The following is a 12,646-nucleotide window of genomic DNA, read 5'->3' as shown; positions in this document are numbered from 1 at the left end:
CACTGCCACCATTAAGCGTGGGGTCACTTTTAGGAGCAAGGCGAGGGCAGAGGCGGGCTGCCCACTAAGGGTTCTGGGCTTTCTGCTCTGCTGCCTTTGCCCCGGGAGCCATGTGCTATGGGGAGGCACAACTCGCCACCACCACTGCTGCTAGACAGGCAGGAGATGCATGGCCAGCGTGCAGCTCCTGCGGCAAAGGTAACAAGGCAAAAAGCCCCAAGCCAACAGTGGGCAGCCTGCCTCCACCCTTGCCCCAAGCCAACAGTGGGCAGCCTGCCTCCACCCTTGCCCCATACCTCTCCCGGGCATACACAGTGGTAGGGAGCCATTCCCCCTCCCCCTTCCCACACCCCCTGGACAAGCCACCCACAGCTCTGTGCCACTCACTACCCTGGCTGGGCAGCACCCCCAGCCCCTCCCTCACCATGGGGACTTGATCTGCCCCTCATCATGATCCTTCCCTCTCCCATACCCCTTTCCCTCCACAGACTCACCTGCAGGGTGCTGCTCTCCACACTGCCCAGCTGTGCTCCTGGCCACATGCAGGATGCAGCTGTGCACAAGCATGCAGAATCCAGGAGGCCCCAGCCAGAAGGCATATTTTATTTATTCATGCGTTAATCGGCTACACTGGCCAAAAAAGCCGCGTTGTCCCAGCCGTGCAGCCAATATGATATGGCACCAATGTATAGGTGCAACTCTACAAACAACAAAACGACTTAAGGGGAAAACAAGACATGCCCAACACAGCTGGAACTAGAATGGGAGAACTATCATCATCACTATCATTTGGCATAAGTGGTTTCCCCAGCTTGGAGTACAGGAGCCATCAAACAGTTACACTTATAGTTCAGTGAGTCCAGTCCCCTGTCTGCAAAAAGAGCCAGTACCAGACACTTTAGAATAAGATGTAGGAAACCCTCCAGTAGGTAGATATGAGACTATCTGCCCATAAGGGAAAAGGTTGCTTAAGGGCTCGTAGTCTAATAGAAGTAGCATAACTAGGGGTGGGCAACCTGGCCAGCAACGCTGGGCACCAATTCTGAGGTGAGACAAGAATGGGGGCTGCTGCTTGCAGTCTAGGGCAAAGAAGCTGCTCCTTATACCTCTGCCTAATTGACCTCGGGCCCGAGAATGAGAACTGGGTCATACTGTCAACTGTCTCACCAAGTTACCTGAGAAGTCACTCACTGCACTTCTGAGACTCTATGTTCCCATCTCCACAGCAGAAGACAAGCAAGTAATCTATCCTCAAACCACTCAACTATACTGTAAGTGGAAAAACCAAGTTACCCACTTGCGCTTACAAGTTTGCAATACAAGTTGTATCAGCAAGTGTTCTGAACTTTTAATTCTCTGCCACTGATTAATGAGGAGGACTGCATATGCCAAATCCAAGTACACAGCTCTCTACTTGGTCGCACTCAAATTGCTAATAGATTCAGTAAGAAGCCTAAAAGGCCAAATAACTTGATTAAATTATAATCAGTTACTGGAAGGCCTTAAACCTGATTATAAAACAGTAGATAAGGCTTTCACCAAGGTCACACAGGGTGGAAGCATGCATAGCTTTTGACTGACTGTGAGAGCCAGCAGTCTTAAAGGTAGTTAAATGCACTGAAATTACAGGAATCCTGTTTAGTGCTTCTGAGCACTGAACAACTGTGGATTTCAACACATTAGCTATTTTGGGTACCTCCAACCTCCAGCTGTTAACTACAAAAGCAATGCAAACAGCCTCACCTGAGGCCTCTGTTATCACTAAATCAATAAATGCAACAGAAGTGGTCTTTAGAGCCAAAAACACTAAAACCCCAGGAATGCAATTGCTCTTGGACAAAGGAAGCAGTCCAGCAATGCCTAAGGACAAATAGCAAGTTTGTTGCATAAACACTGCATTTCAAAAGCTGCATGATTCCCCCCTTACATCAGCTAGAAACAAGCAGCACAAGTCATGGCAACCTTTCTGGTTCCCAAGCCAAGTCTGTATACAACATGAGCTGGCCATGGCCTCCACTGCTGAGACAGGTCCAAGGACTCTCAAATCAGTTCCTTCCCTCCTGGTCCACTCCCCTCCAGTACCCCCTCGATATCTTGCTCTCAATTCCAGTTCACTAGGATAAGGCAGCCCCTAGAGCTTTCCTTCTAGACTTCCCTGAACCCCTCATTTCTATCACCAATCCCTCTCATCCTTTGATGCCCTGATACATGCCAGCTGTCTGGAGGCTTGGCACAGCTATTACTGCCATTTTACAGGCAAGGGACATAGGCACAGCGAGACTTGGTAACCTTCCTCAGGTCACTTGATGTCAGACAAAGGCAACTCAGGTTTCTTGAGGTCCATGCTAATACTGCAACCAATGGATCACATCTCAACATACTTTTCTGTTCCAGTCTACTTGGCACCCATACCATCTTGACTCCTTCAGCTCATAGAAGACAGATGTTAAGATGCCACTTCCTCCCCACCCCTCATGTTCCCTGTGGCTTCTGCCGTCTCAGGACAGATTCTTGGCCTCACCTAGGCTGCCTCTCACAAGTCAACCCCTTCCTGCCTTCTCAATTCATGGCAGCTGCTCACACTGCTAATGATACCAAGAAGGTGAGGAGAGCTGGCACAGCTCACTGATAATCTGCTTTAAAGCAATCTACATATTTGTATTCTAGCCAAAACCAAGAGCTAGACTCAATTGTTTCACAATCAATCACTAAAAAAGGCAGAGAATAGCAACAGTTTGTGTAATTTTAATTCAGGCCTCCTGGGCATATCCATTAAGATATAGTCCTTAGTTACATAATTACACACTGGGCACCATCTACATATGCTATTTATTCAGTTGCATTAACTCTAGTGCAGTTCACATTGGAGTTTTTCTCCCAGACACCACATTTACACATGCACCTGGAATTGTAGTACGTTTGAGCCACGACCACACCGTCCCAACTGCCAGGGAGCCTGGGGGTCAGCCTGCCAGCCTAGGGCTGCTCCAGCCCAGCTCAATGTGGTGCAGAGGGGCTGGCTTGTGCATGACGGTGCTCTAGTGTTGGGCTAGCCAGCAGGCAGCCCTCACATCATGCCCTAGCCAGCCCCTCCAGCGTATACACATGCACTAAACACCACTATAACGTGTACACACTAAACGCCACCATAAGATAGTACTTGTGTTTACAAGTACTAACCTACAGTGATGTTTATTAGTTTAGTGTGGCCACACATGTAGATGCTGAGACTTTACTGCAGAGTTAACTAGGCAACTCCACAGCGAAACATCTTATGTAGGACTTGCCCACTTTCTTCCACATACACCTGCCTCATTCAGTGCAGAGGACAGATCTGTTCTGGGTGGTAGGCAACTGCTATCTGAAAAACCCTTGCCTCATTTACTACAGAAGTTAGAAGGCATGTAATGAATGACTCAGGGGACCATAGAATTGTCTTGTACCACTGTAGAGAACTGGAGTCTATCCCTGTCTGTCTCATGTAAACCAAAACCTGCACAGAGACAGCAAACTACTCTGGGCATTCCTTATTTTTCTGGAGGTCCAATGCAAGACACTCGTGTCCTGGTTTGAGAGCACTTGCTACAATACATGCAACTACAGCTGCAGAGCCCTGCTCCAGCTGGACTTCACAGAGGGGGCACTTAGAGCAACGTGGCATCTAAAATTTAAATTGTAGTCTCTGTGCCTCAGTTCTCCAATGAGTGACTAATGGAGCTAAGCACAGGCCAATCTTGCCAAGACTGCAAAGAACTGAGATGGAGGGCGCGAGAAAAGAAGCTCACAAGGAAACAGACTCTGCACTCAGAGCAGGGTTTGGACAGTGCACAGCCAGTACCACAGAAAGTGAGGAGGGTAAAGAGAAATACCAAGCACCCTCCATGAGCAGGCATGCTTTAGAAGAACAGCCACAATTGACTGTCATGACATGCAGATGTGAAGGGGGCTGATCTAAAAAGTTACCATGAGAACTAAAAGGCTAGCACCTCCTAATTTTTCAGAGCTGGACTTCGCAACTTTTCTGCTCTTTTAAATGGATGCATGCATGCAAATAAACAACAAGGAAATCAAGGAAGCCACTTGTCCCCAAATTTCTCTGAAAATTCAAGCTTCACATCCATGACCTAGTGGACAGAGCAAAGAACTCCGAGTCCCAGTGACCTTGGGAAGTCACCGCAAGTCCATGCCTCAATTTCCCTCTTGCATTTGAAAACTTGTCCAGCTTGATCCCAACTACATAGCTGGCCCATTAAAAAGATAACACCCTAGGAAATCCTTCTCTCCCATCCATTCCCTTCTGATTTGATAACAATAGTACTGCCTTCCTTTCTTGAATGCTGAGATTTATGAAGAGCACCAAGAACTGGGGATTGTTATTAGGGACAGTGCTGGCTCAATGTGTTCCTCACATGGTTTAAGAAAGGAAGCACAGACTGAGGACTCAAAGCCCAAGAGCAAGAATGAGGACCCCAGTGCCTCCCCTGTCACCGTACCTCAGTTTACCTTCCTCATTTGCAAAAATGGAGATAATACAAACCTCCCTGGAAGAGCTGAGCGACTGAAGCTGCTCATATTTCCAAACTGCAGCAGCATTACCACAATACCTTAGATTCTACACATACATGAAAAGGTTTTGTATTTCTAGAGGTCTCTGAGCAGTAGAACGAGGCCAGATTCACGGACGGTGTAAACCGCAGGGAGTTGCCAGAATTACAGTGTCAGCTCCCCTTGTACAGACCAGAAAGGCACTTAGGAACTGAATACTGCAGCTGCTGCTTCTTGACTTCTTTACAAACTTGTTGCAAACATGGGAAGCAGAAAAAACCAGCACACTGTGGCCCCAGTCAACAGCAGATACGAACATAAGCCAAAGCTTCCCCGCACAACAAGGTGCTACATGAGAACCTCCTTTTATTTCATGCCGTCAGAGCAAATGTAAAGAATACCTTGCTATCAACAACCAGCACGCACCCTGTCCTCTGTGGTGAAAATAAGCCATGAAAAGCAGATACGGAAGTCACCCAAAAGGCCCAACATCCTGCCACTGCCAATCCACATTTCACATATCAGCTCAAGTAACTCTAAACATTGAGAGAGCTGTTTCCATCCAGAGCTCAGAACAAGACAGGAACCACAGCAGCCTTCCCACCCCTGCTGCAAGGGAGGGCAGTGACACAGCTTCATTTTAACAGCAGGAAACAGGAGGACAGCAGGGCCATCCATCAGCCCAACATCACCTAGGGAGCTAGTGGCAGCACCGGGAAGGAAGCCCCAGTCTCTCATCCCCCCAGAACACCGTCTCGCCGAGTTTGGATGAAGCAGTGATGCTTTCAGTCGCCACCGCGCAGAACGCCAGCCTGCCTTGATCCTGCCGGGCAGGGAAACCTGGAACCACGGGTCGCCTGCAGCAGCTACCAGCGAGGAGGCAGCCAACTGGGAATGCAGTTCCTACTGGGAGGACTGGGAGCTGTGGGAGGCGTGTGTTGGGTGGAGCTGCCCTCCGGTATCTCCCGTGAATTTGGGAGGGACGAGGATACATTTTCAGACCAATGGCCATTAAAGCGACAGGGCCAACAAAGGGCTACTTACCACCAGCACAGGTGCCGCCTTCCCCTGGCTCCCAGCAAGGCTGCCTCGCAGCCAGCGGCTGTCAGACCGGATGCCCCGGTCCTTAAGCACTCTCTTGACTAAGCCACTCCCCAGGCAGGAGATGGCAGGGGTGCTTGGGGCAGGCAGCCTGCCCCCTGCAGGTCAGCGTCTCCTGGCGTTGTGCCTGGTCTTCCACCAGCTAGAGGTGACATGTTGACACAAACTCAAAAGTCTGCACAGCTTCTAGTCAGAGGGAAAACCACAGAATTGGAAAAAAGAGGCATGTGCACGTGAATGCTGAGAGCGCCATAATGGAGTAAACGTCCCCCCAGCTCATCTGCACAGCAACCAGGAGGGAGGGACCGAGTGAGACATCCCTGAACAAGAACGTGAAATGGGCACAATGTGGAGCAACTTATTTTTTATTATTAGCAGCAAATCCAAAGAGGATGCATCGCTCAGGGTCCCACCTCCCCCCAGAGTCAAAGCTGTTCCCCTCTGGGTTGGCAGCTCCAGCAAACCCCAGGGCAGAAGCAGATCAAATTCTGTCCCCTCCAACAGCCAGTCTGTGAGCAGACACCAGCGAAGGGTCTCAGGACACAACCTCCCAGACGCAGAGCTCCGGCTATAAGCTCCCACAGGATGGCAGAGTCCACAGAGGAGCAACCCCAGGCATAGAAAGGCAGGGGAGGGAAATCAGGCACCCCCCAGCAGTCCCAACAAAAACCAGATAGATGGTTATTCCCAGCCGCACACAAGCAGCACGAGTGTGCCAGGATGCTCCAGCCTTGAGCGCACGGGAACGGAATGTTTTAATTCCGAACCGGGAAAGCAAGACGAGGAGGGAGGGAGGAAGCAGCAAAGAAGGGAGTGAAAAACTGCATTCCCAGCACTCCCTAGGGAGAAGACCTCCTCAGCTCATGACACACAAGATCAGCAACTCCAGGCTGTGAGGTCCCTACTCACACTTACAGGGACTCCCTTCAGGTGGAGGCACCTGGGCAGGGCAGGGCAGGGCGGGTGCTGCTGCCCAATCTGAGCTGGTTGCACAGACAGCAGGTGTAGTATGTCCAGGCCACAAGGGTGGCTGCTGCCCGGCTCCACCCCTAATGTAGCCCTCCTGCCATACCTTCTTCTTATTAAAGCTTGAGTAAGGGAGGCTGACCATGGGCTTTAGAGCAGGACTTAGTTCTTACAAATCTCCACCAGGTTTCTCCTGGACCCCCACTAGTCTCCACTCAGCACTCTGGCTCAATAGGCCTGGACACCTGCAGCCTTAAGAGCTAATTGCACGGCTTTGTTCTGCCCCTGCACCATGCCCCAAGCCTCACAGGTGTTATAGTTCAAGGATGTCACCTGATATTTGTTCTGCTTAGCCCCTCTGGTCACCTGCACAGCCCACCTCTGGGCTTCGGGACCCTCAGGTCCCATACGCAGCTGCTTCCTGGGTGCTCAGACTCTGCTCTCAGGCTCAGTCACTCTTAGGCTACCGCCACCCTAAGTAGGTCTTGAGCCCGCCCTTGCAGGCTCCAGGTGAAACCACCAGAGCAACTTAATAGCAAGCACCTGTGCCCTCTGGCAGGCATACAAACCTACTCCAGGTTACAACATAAAACCACAGCCACTTGCCCATGTAACAAGCCCTTCTCTGCCTCAGGTACCTTCCCTTGCTCCTGGCATTGCAGAGTTGCTTCCTTTCTGTCTGTTCAGGAGTACTGCTGCTAGGAGTCCCTCACTTCCCGGCTCTCAAGGCTGGCCAGCTCAGGGCTTATACATCTCCAGCCCAACCTGCTACTAGTCAGGCGAGTCCCTAATTAACCCCTTCACCACCTACAAGCTCCCTCCAGCTGCTTTCTCCCTCAAAGGAACAGGCACACCCCAGTGCCCCATTACAGAGGGCTTCAACCATTCCACATTTCCAAGGGAGGCACCACAAGGCACCCTTATCTGTGCACCTTTCTCAACTGAATCTGCATGATAGAGAGGGTGGAGGGATTAAGCAAGTTCAGTGACCTTGGGTCACTGGAACATTAGGCCCTTGAAGAAGGCCGAATAAGAGGGGTATGGAAATGTGAGAAGCCAGTCCCATGGCACAGATGCCTTGGCTATCCACAGCTGTGTGATGTTGTGAGCCATAACACCCTGAAACCAGTATTATCTATATTGGCTCCAAGAATCCCAGACTGGATGCTGCTGGATAGGCAAACAGACTCACTCAGAGCCAAGGCCTATGGAAGCAGCAATGGCTGGGACTGTGACAAATAAATCAGGAGGAACAAGAAAGACAAGCAACACCTGAATGCAAAACCTCTGCCAAACTGGTGCCTGAAGCCATTTATGATCTTTACCAGCAACATCATCTCATGCCTGGCTCCTGGGGAGGGTCACTCTCCACACAGAGCCCAAGCTGGAGCTTTACCCCAAGAACATGACCCACTGTCTGGGAGCCACCATAACCAGCAAGAAGTCTGTAAACCCAGAGGATGTGCAAGGGGACATCTAGCTACATACAGGGCGGCTACCAATATTCTCCAAGTGCTTTGATAATTACTGGGTTTTCTCCTTGCCACACCCATGCAGAGTCCGGGAACTATTAGCTCCATTGGCAGCAAAGGAAAGACCACATGATGGATTATGCCATTTGTACGAGGTCACACAGCGACAGAGCTAGGGAAACGAATCCAAGAGCACTACCTCATTCTTTTGATAAACCACTCAGCTGCCTTATGCAGCTCTGAATACAGTAATTGTTGCAAGGACTGCAACCCTTGGCCTTGCACCTCATGTCTCCCAACACCCTCTGCAGGTGGGATAGAGAACTGCCTCAAGGGTCCGCAGTGGCAAATGCAGGCCTTACTGGATGTGCTTTGCAGCCTGTGGCTGAGGGAGCACAAACCGCTTCCAGCAATACCCAGGGCAGGCACTCCTCCAAGGAAGGACAGGCCTGGAGTCCAGGAAGGGAAACCCAGATGTAGAGTAAAACCATGACACGCAACTGTTTGAACTGAATGTAGTCCAGGGAGACAATCTTACAATTGCCACAATTAAAGGCTGCTTTATTAACAGCTTAACTGTCCCTGGCAGGACTTCAGGCTCTTAAGTTTGCCTCTCAAAAAGAAGATTGGTAAGCCAAAAACCAAAACACACAAAGCCCAACTGGAAACTGCAGGGTTTGGAATGGATTTCCATCCTGGGGAACAAAAGGACTGACAGCATATTTCAGTCAGCTGCACACAACTCCAGTGGCCTGATGAGATCTCAAGGGAGCCCCATGACTTAGGGGAGCCACACACAGCTGGGAAAAAGAAAAACCATCGGCCAGGGCCAAGGGCTTTCTCTCATGTCTAGTCAGCAGAGCAACCCTCAGTACTTTTTTGCTGACCAAATGAAAAGCACAGGCACATCCCAGGTCCTGCAGATCAATGTAGTTCTACTCAATTTTGCCTTGCTAACCTTTGATGCTTACACCGCTCTGACTGCACTGGCACAGCAACGCCCCACAGTTGCTGGGGCAGGTAATAAAACAAGCCTGTGGCAAAACAAGGAACAAAATCCAACTCTTCCCATGTCATAAGTCATCTTTTCTGTTAGTCATCTGTCCTACAGCAATTTCTATATACCCGCTGAGCCTCTAGCCTAGAGACAGCATGGACAACAACAGTCAGACCACTGGATTCAAAACCCTCAGGCCTCGGGGCCACAGGACGGGCAATATCCCACCAAGGCTGAGTAAAGAGATGGAGATTTGAACCTCTAAAATGTTCCCATCCATACCAGCTTGAGATTGGATGAATGTTGTTGCCATCTGAAGGCTGCTGGGTAGCCTGTCTTGTATGAGTTTAGTGGCATTGAATCTAATTGGACTGGACACACTATTTTTCTCAGGAGAACAGTGGAGAAAGGAGAGAAAAGGAAGAGAAAAAAATACCTATACATTTTTAATTTAAGGCGGCGGCAAAGATCATTGGATTTTCTGTGAAAAACAAAGAAGTTGGACACAAAATACAAGTCTCCCACAAGGAGAGACTGAATTTTTTTGAGAAACATGGGAACAATGAATTTTGAGCAAGTGTACACATTCCAGCGCGCAGCCTTGGCAGGGAGCCCAAGGATTTAGCAGGTCATGAAACGAAACTCCCCTCTCATTTCCAGAGGTAGGAGGACTCCATCAGGAGCTGTGGAAATGGAGAAAGGACACTTGGGTGGGCAAAAGAAGTGCCCTGCAACTACCCGGGCAGTACCACCCTGCTAGAAACACGAAGGGCTTTTGGCCTCCCGAGTTTCATCATCAAGGAGTATTGAGGCAAGCAGGCAGAGCTGTAGGAGGGAAAGGTTTGTTATACATGATGAAGGCCAGCAGTACATGCTGTGGCTCTACATCTCCTCTGAAACCTATCCCTTCCCTCTCCCCAGTTCTAGCCATCATGCTGCAGGGCTCCCAATCTGGCACCATCACCAGATTTGTCCCAAACGAGAAGCGACATACCCAGCCACTCAGTTCTTGGTAACACTGAAAGCAACATCCGCTCAAGCAGCACTTTTGCTGGGATGTGATATTAAAACCAATATATACATGAAAGAAGAGAGGTGGGTAAATGGGCAGGAAATAAAAGGTGCTGGAGAAATAGCTCCAATCCACCCTCCCCTGCTCCAGCACAGGCTGGGCATACCCCAGCCCACAGCTCCCTGCCCTCCTTTCTCCCCCTCCCATCCAGCACACAGCACTGCAGCTGGGAGCAGGGATGTTGGGCTTGGGGAGAGAGGCCTCAGATAGGCAGCTCCTCCTGGATTGGCTCCAAAGTGGAGCTTGATCCCCCACCTCCCTGAATTGGGTGGGGGGAAATGTGTTGCTATAACTCATGGTGCTGTCTGTGAAGCACCGGGAGGTACATCAGGGAGCTGCATGCCTGTCAATGCCTATGGGGATAGTTTTTGCCTTCCACACATACAAACTGCTGAAAAGCTTAATTCACACATGCTTATGAAGACTTTTCAGATGCATTTATTGGAGGAAATAGGTCTTACTCCAAAACCTTTCACATGGTTCAATAATCCAGTTTGGAACGAAATACCCCAACACCCAACTGATAGATCCAAACAGTCTCTGCAGAGACAGACTATCGCACTTCCAAAGGCTGCTGAGATCAGAACTCAGCCTGCAGCCTTCTGTCCTCTTTACTGTATTTGCAAGGAGATCTCAAAGAGGCAAGTCAGAAGGCAAGTGCATTTTAAAGAACCCAAAGTATGTTTGTACAACACAACATTGTCTGGCGACCAAAGAGAGTTCAGTCAACTCTTCCTACCCAGCCTAAAGACTGTATTTAGACCTTTAAAAACAATGTAGTCACTTATCTCAGAGCTGCCTAGTGAGCATGCAGGGCTTTTTTACTCTAAAGAAACAGAAGAAGTCAGAATCGTCCCTCAGCTCTCAGAGATGACCAAGAGGGGATCTGAACACATATTTCAAATACAAAACAGGCTGTTACAAAGGCTAAACAGATACTTGACTGGGATGGTTTAGTTAGGGGCGATCCTGCACTAAGCATGGGGTTGGCTAGATGACCTGGAGGTAATCATACTAATCTACAATTCTAAATCAATCATTCTCTGTCGCATTGGCCCAGGGCAAAAGGTAATAGGCATAAATCACAAAGAAGGAAGATTTAGGTTAGGTTTTAGGAAGAACTTTCTTACTATGGTGAGGGAGGAGCACTAGAAAGGATTAATCAGGAGAGCTTGTAAACTATCCATCACTCCTAGTCTCCAAGTGCAGGTCAGGCTAATGTTGGCCTGCAATGGTGCAGATGAGGATGATCCTGCATCAGGTAAAGGATTGAGCTAGGATCCCTCTTAAGGTCCATTTCAGCTCAATGTTTCTAGGATTTCTCAAAAGTTGACAAGTCCTTCATGGCCCTACTTCTCAGCAGTGCTTTTCAATACCACTTGTATAAATCAGCAGAAGCCCTGATTGAGGCAGTGGACATCAAACTTAATTTCACTCATGGAACTAACAAAAGCTACAGCAATGTGAGCCCTCCTTCGCTGATATAAGCGGAGCTCCAGTGTTCAAGGTTTTGCCTTCACTGAAGTAGCTTTGTTGACAAAACTTTTCTAAACTATGCCCCCTCTACTTCATTTTAAGAAGCCTGAAGAGAGGGCCAAAATTACCCTTGCACCCACTGTAAGGCTTCTTTAATGCAGCCAGAATGATGTAGGGGGCTGGGGGTTTTGGTGTAAATAAGAATCAAATCAGAAGCAACTGCAGATGCTTCCTCAGCCTGATGAAAAGCTTTTAAACCTGAAAGCTTGCTAAGATTTTTTTTCCCCAACTATTTAAGTTGATCTAATAAAAGATATCAGATTTGCCCGAAGAACCTTGTCTGCCTATGCCCCTAGACCGACACGGCTACAGCCTGAAGAGTGGTGGCACTTCTCATTGCAGATCTGCTGCAGTCTAGTAAGCAGGAACTGGAATCCTGTTCCACTTGCACTCTATTAGGGAAGCTCAAACCTGCCGCACCCCCAAAGGCCGCCTGAAGGAGATGAGGGCTGCACTGGAACTGCCAGTTATCAGAAGAAAACCGGAGCATTGCACCACTGGCGGACAAATGAGCACATCCAATCTAGAGACACAACGAACAGGAAAGTCATGATGGAGCCTTTTGCAGAGCCATACTATAGTGCCTCCTACATGCCTGAACCCCAAACCTCAGTGGAGATGAGCAGTAATCCTCCTTGCTGAGCCAGAACCCAAGCACTGAATGAGGGGGACAGTACAGATGTAAAGACCTTTCTGATCTTGTATTAACATCCTTATCCCACTGGTGGTTTGCAGAAGGGATTACTGTGTATAACCCTCTCCCAAAAAGGACCAGGGGAACTGGTTACAGAGTAACGTCTTTCAGTAACCGAAAAGATTCCAAAGGGCTTTCTGAACTAGGCAGGAAGAGGACAGCCCTGTAGTCATGTTATTGCCAGAGATCCAGGTTTTCCCTTCACTGATGAAAAATACAGATGTTCTCTTTTAAAGGAGAAAAACATGGGAAACCACAGGTTT

At 49.1% G+C, this 12,646-nt stretch overlaps 1 protein-coding gene across 2 annotated transcripts in view; it reads right to left on the bottom strand.

The window, feature by feature from the left end:
* Nucleotides 1–5,608, bottom strand: part of ST3GAL4 (ST3 beta-galactoside alpha-2,3-sialyltransferase 4) — a 117,320-nt gene extending 111,712 nt beyond the window's left edge. The window contains exon 1 of one of the 2 annotated variants that reach the window (XM_019546967.1): nt 5,590–5,608. The gene's annotated coding sequence lies outside the window, so the exon portion shown is untranslated. The remainder of the gene's footprint in view (nt 1–5,589) is intronic. The other variant, XM_019546969.1, reaches the window with a different exon arrangement.
* Nucleotides 5,609–12,646: the final 7,038 nt, after the last annotated feature.

Source organism: Crocodylus porosus, unplaced genomic scaffold (genome assembly GCF_001723895.1).
Source record: "Crocodylus porosus isolate Cpor-Errol unplaced genomic scaffold, CroPor_comp1, whole genome shotgun sequence".
Lineage (NCBI taxonomy): Eukaryota > Metazoa > Chordata > Crocodylia > Crocodylidae > Crocodylus > Crocodylus porosus.
This window is presented reverse-complemented; position numbering and strand designations above follow the sequence as displayed.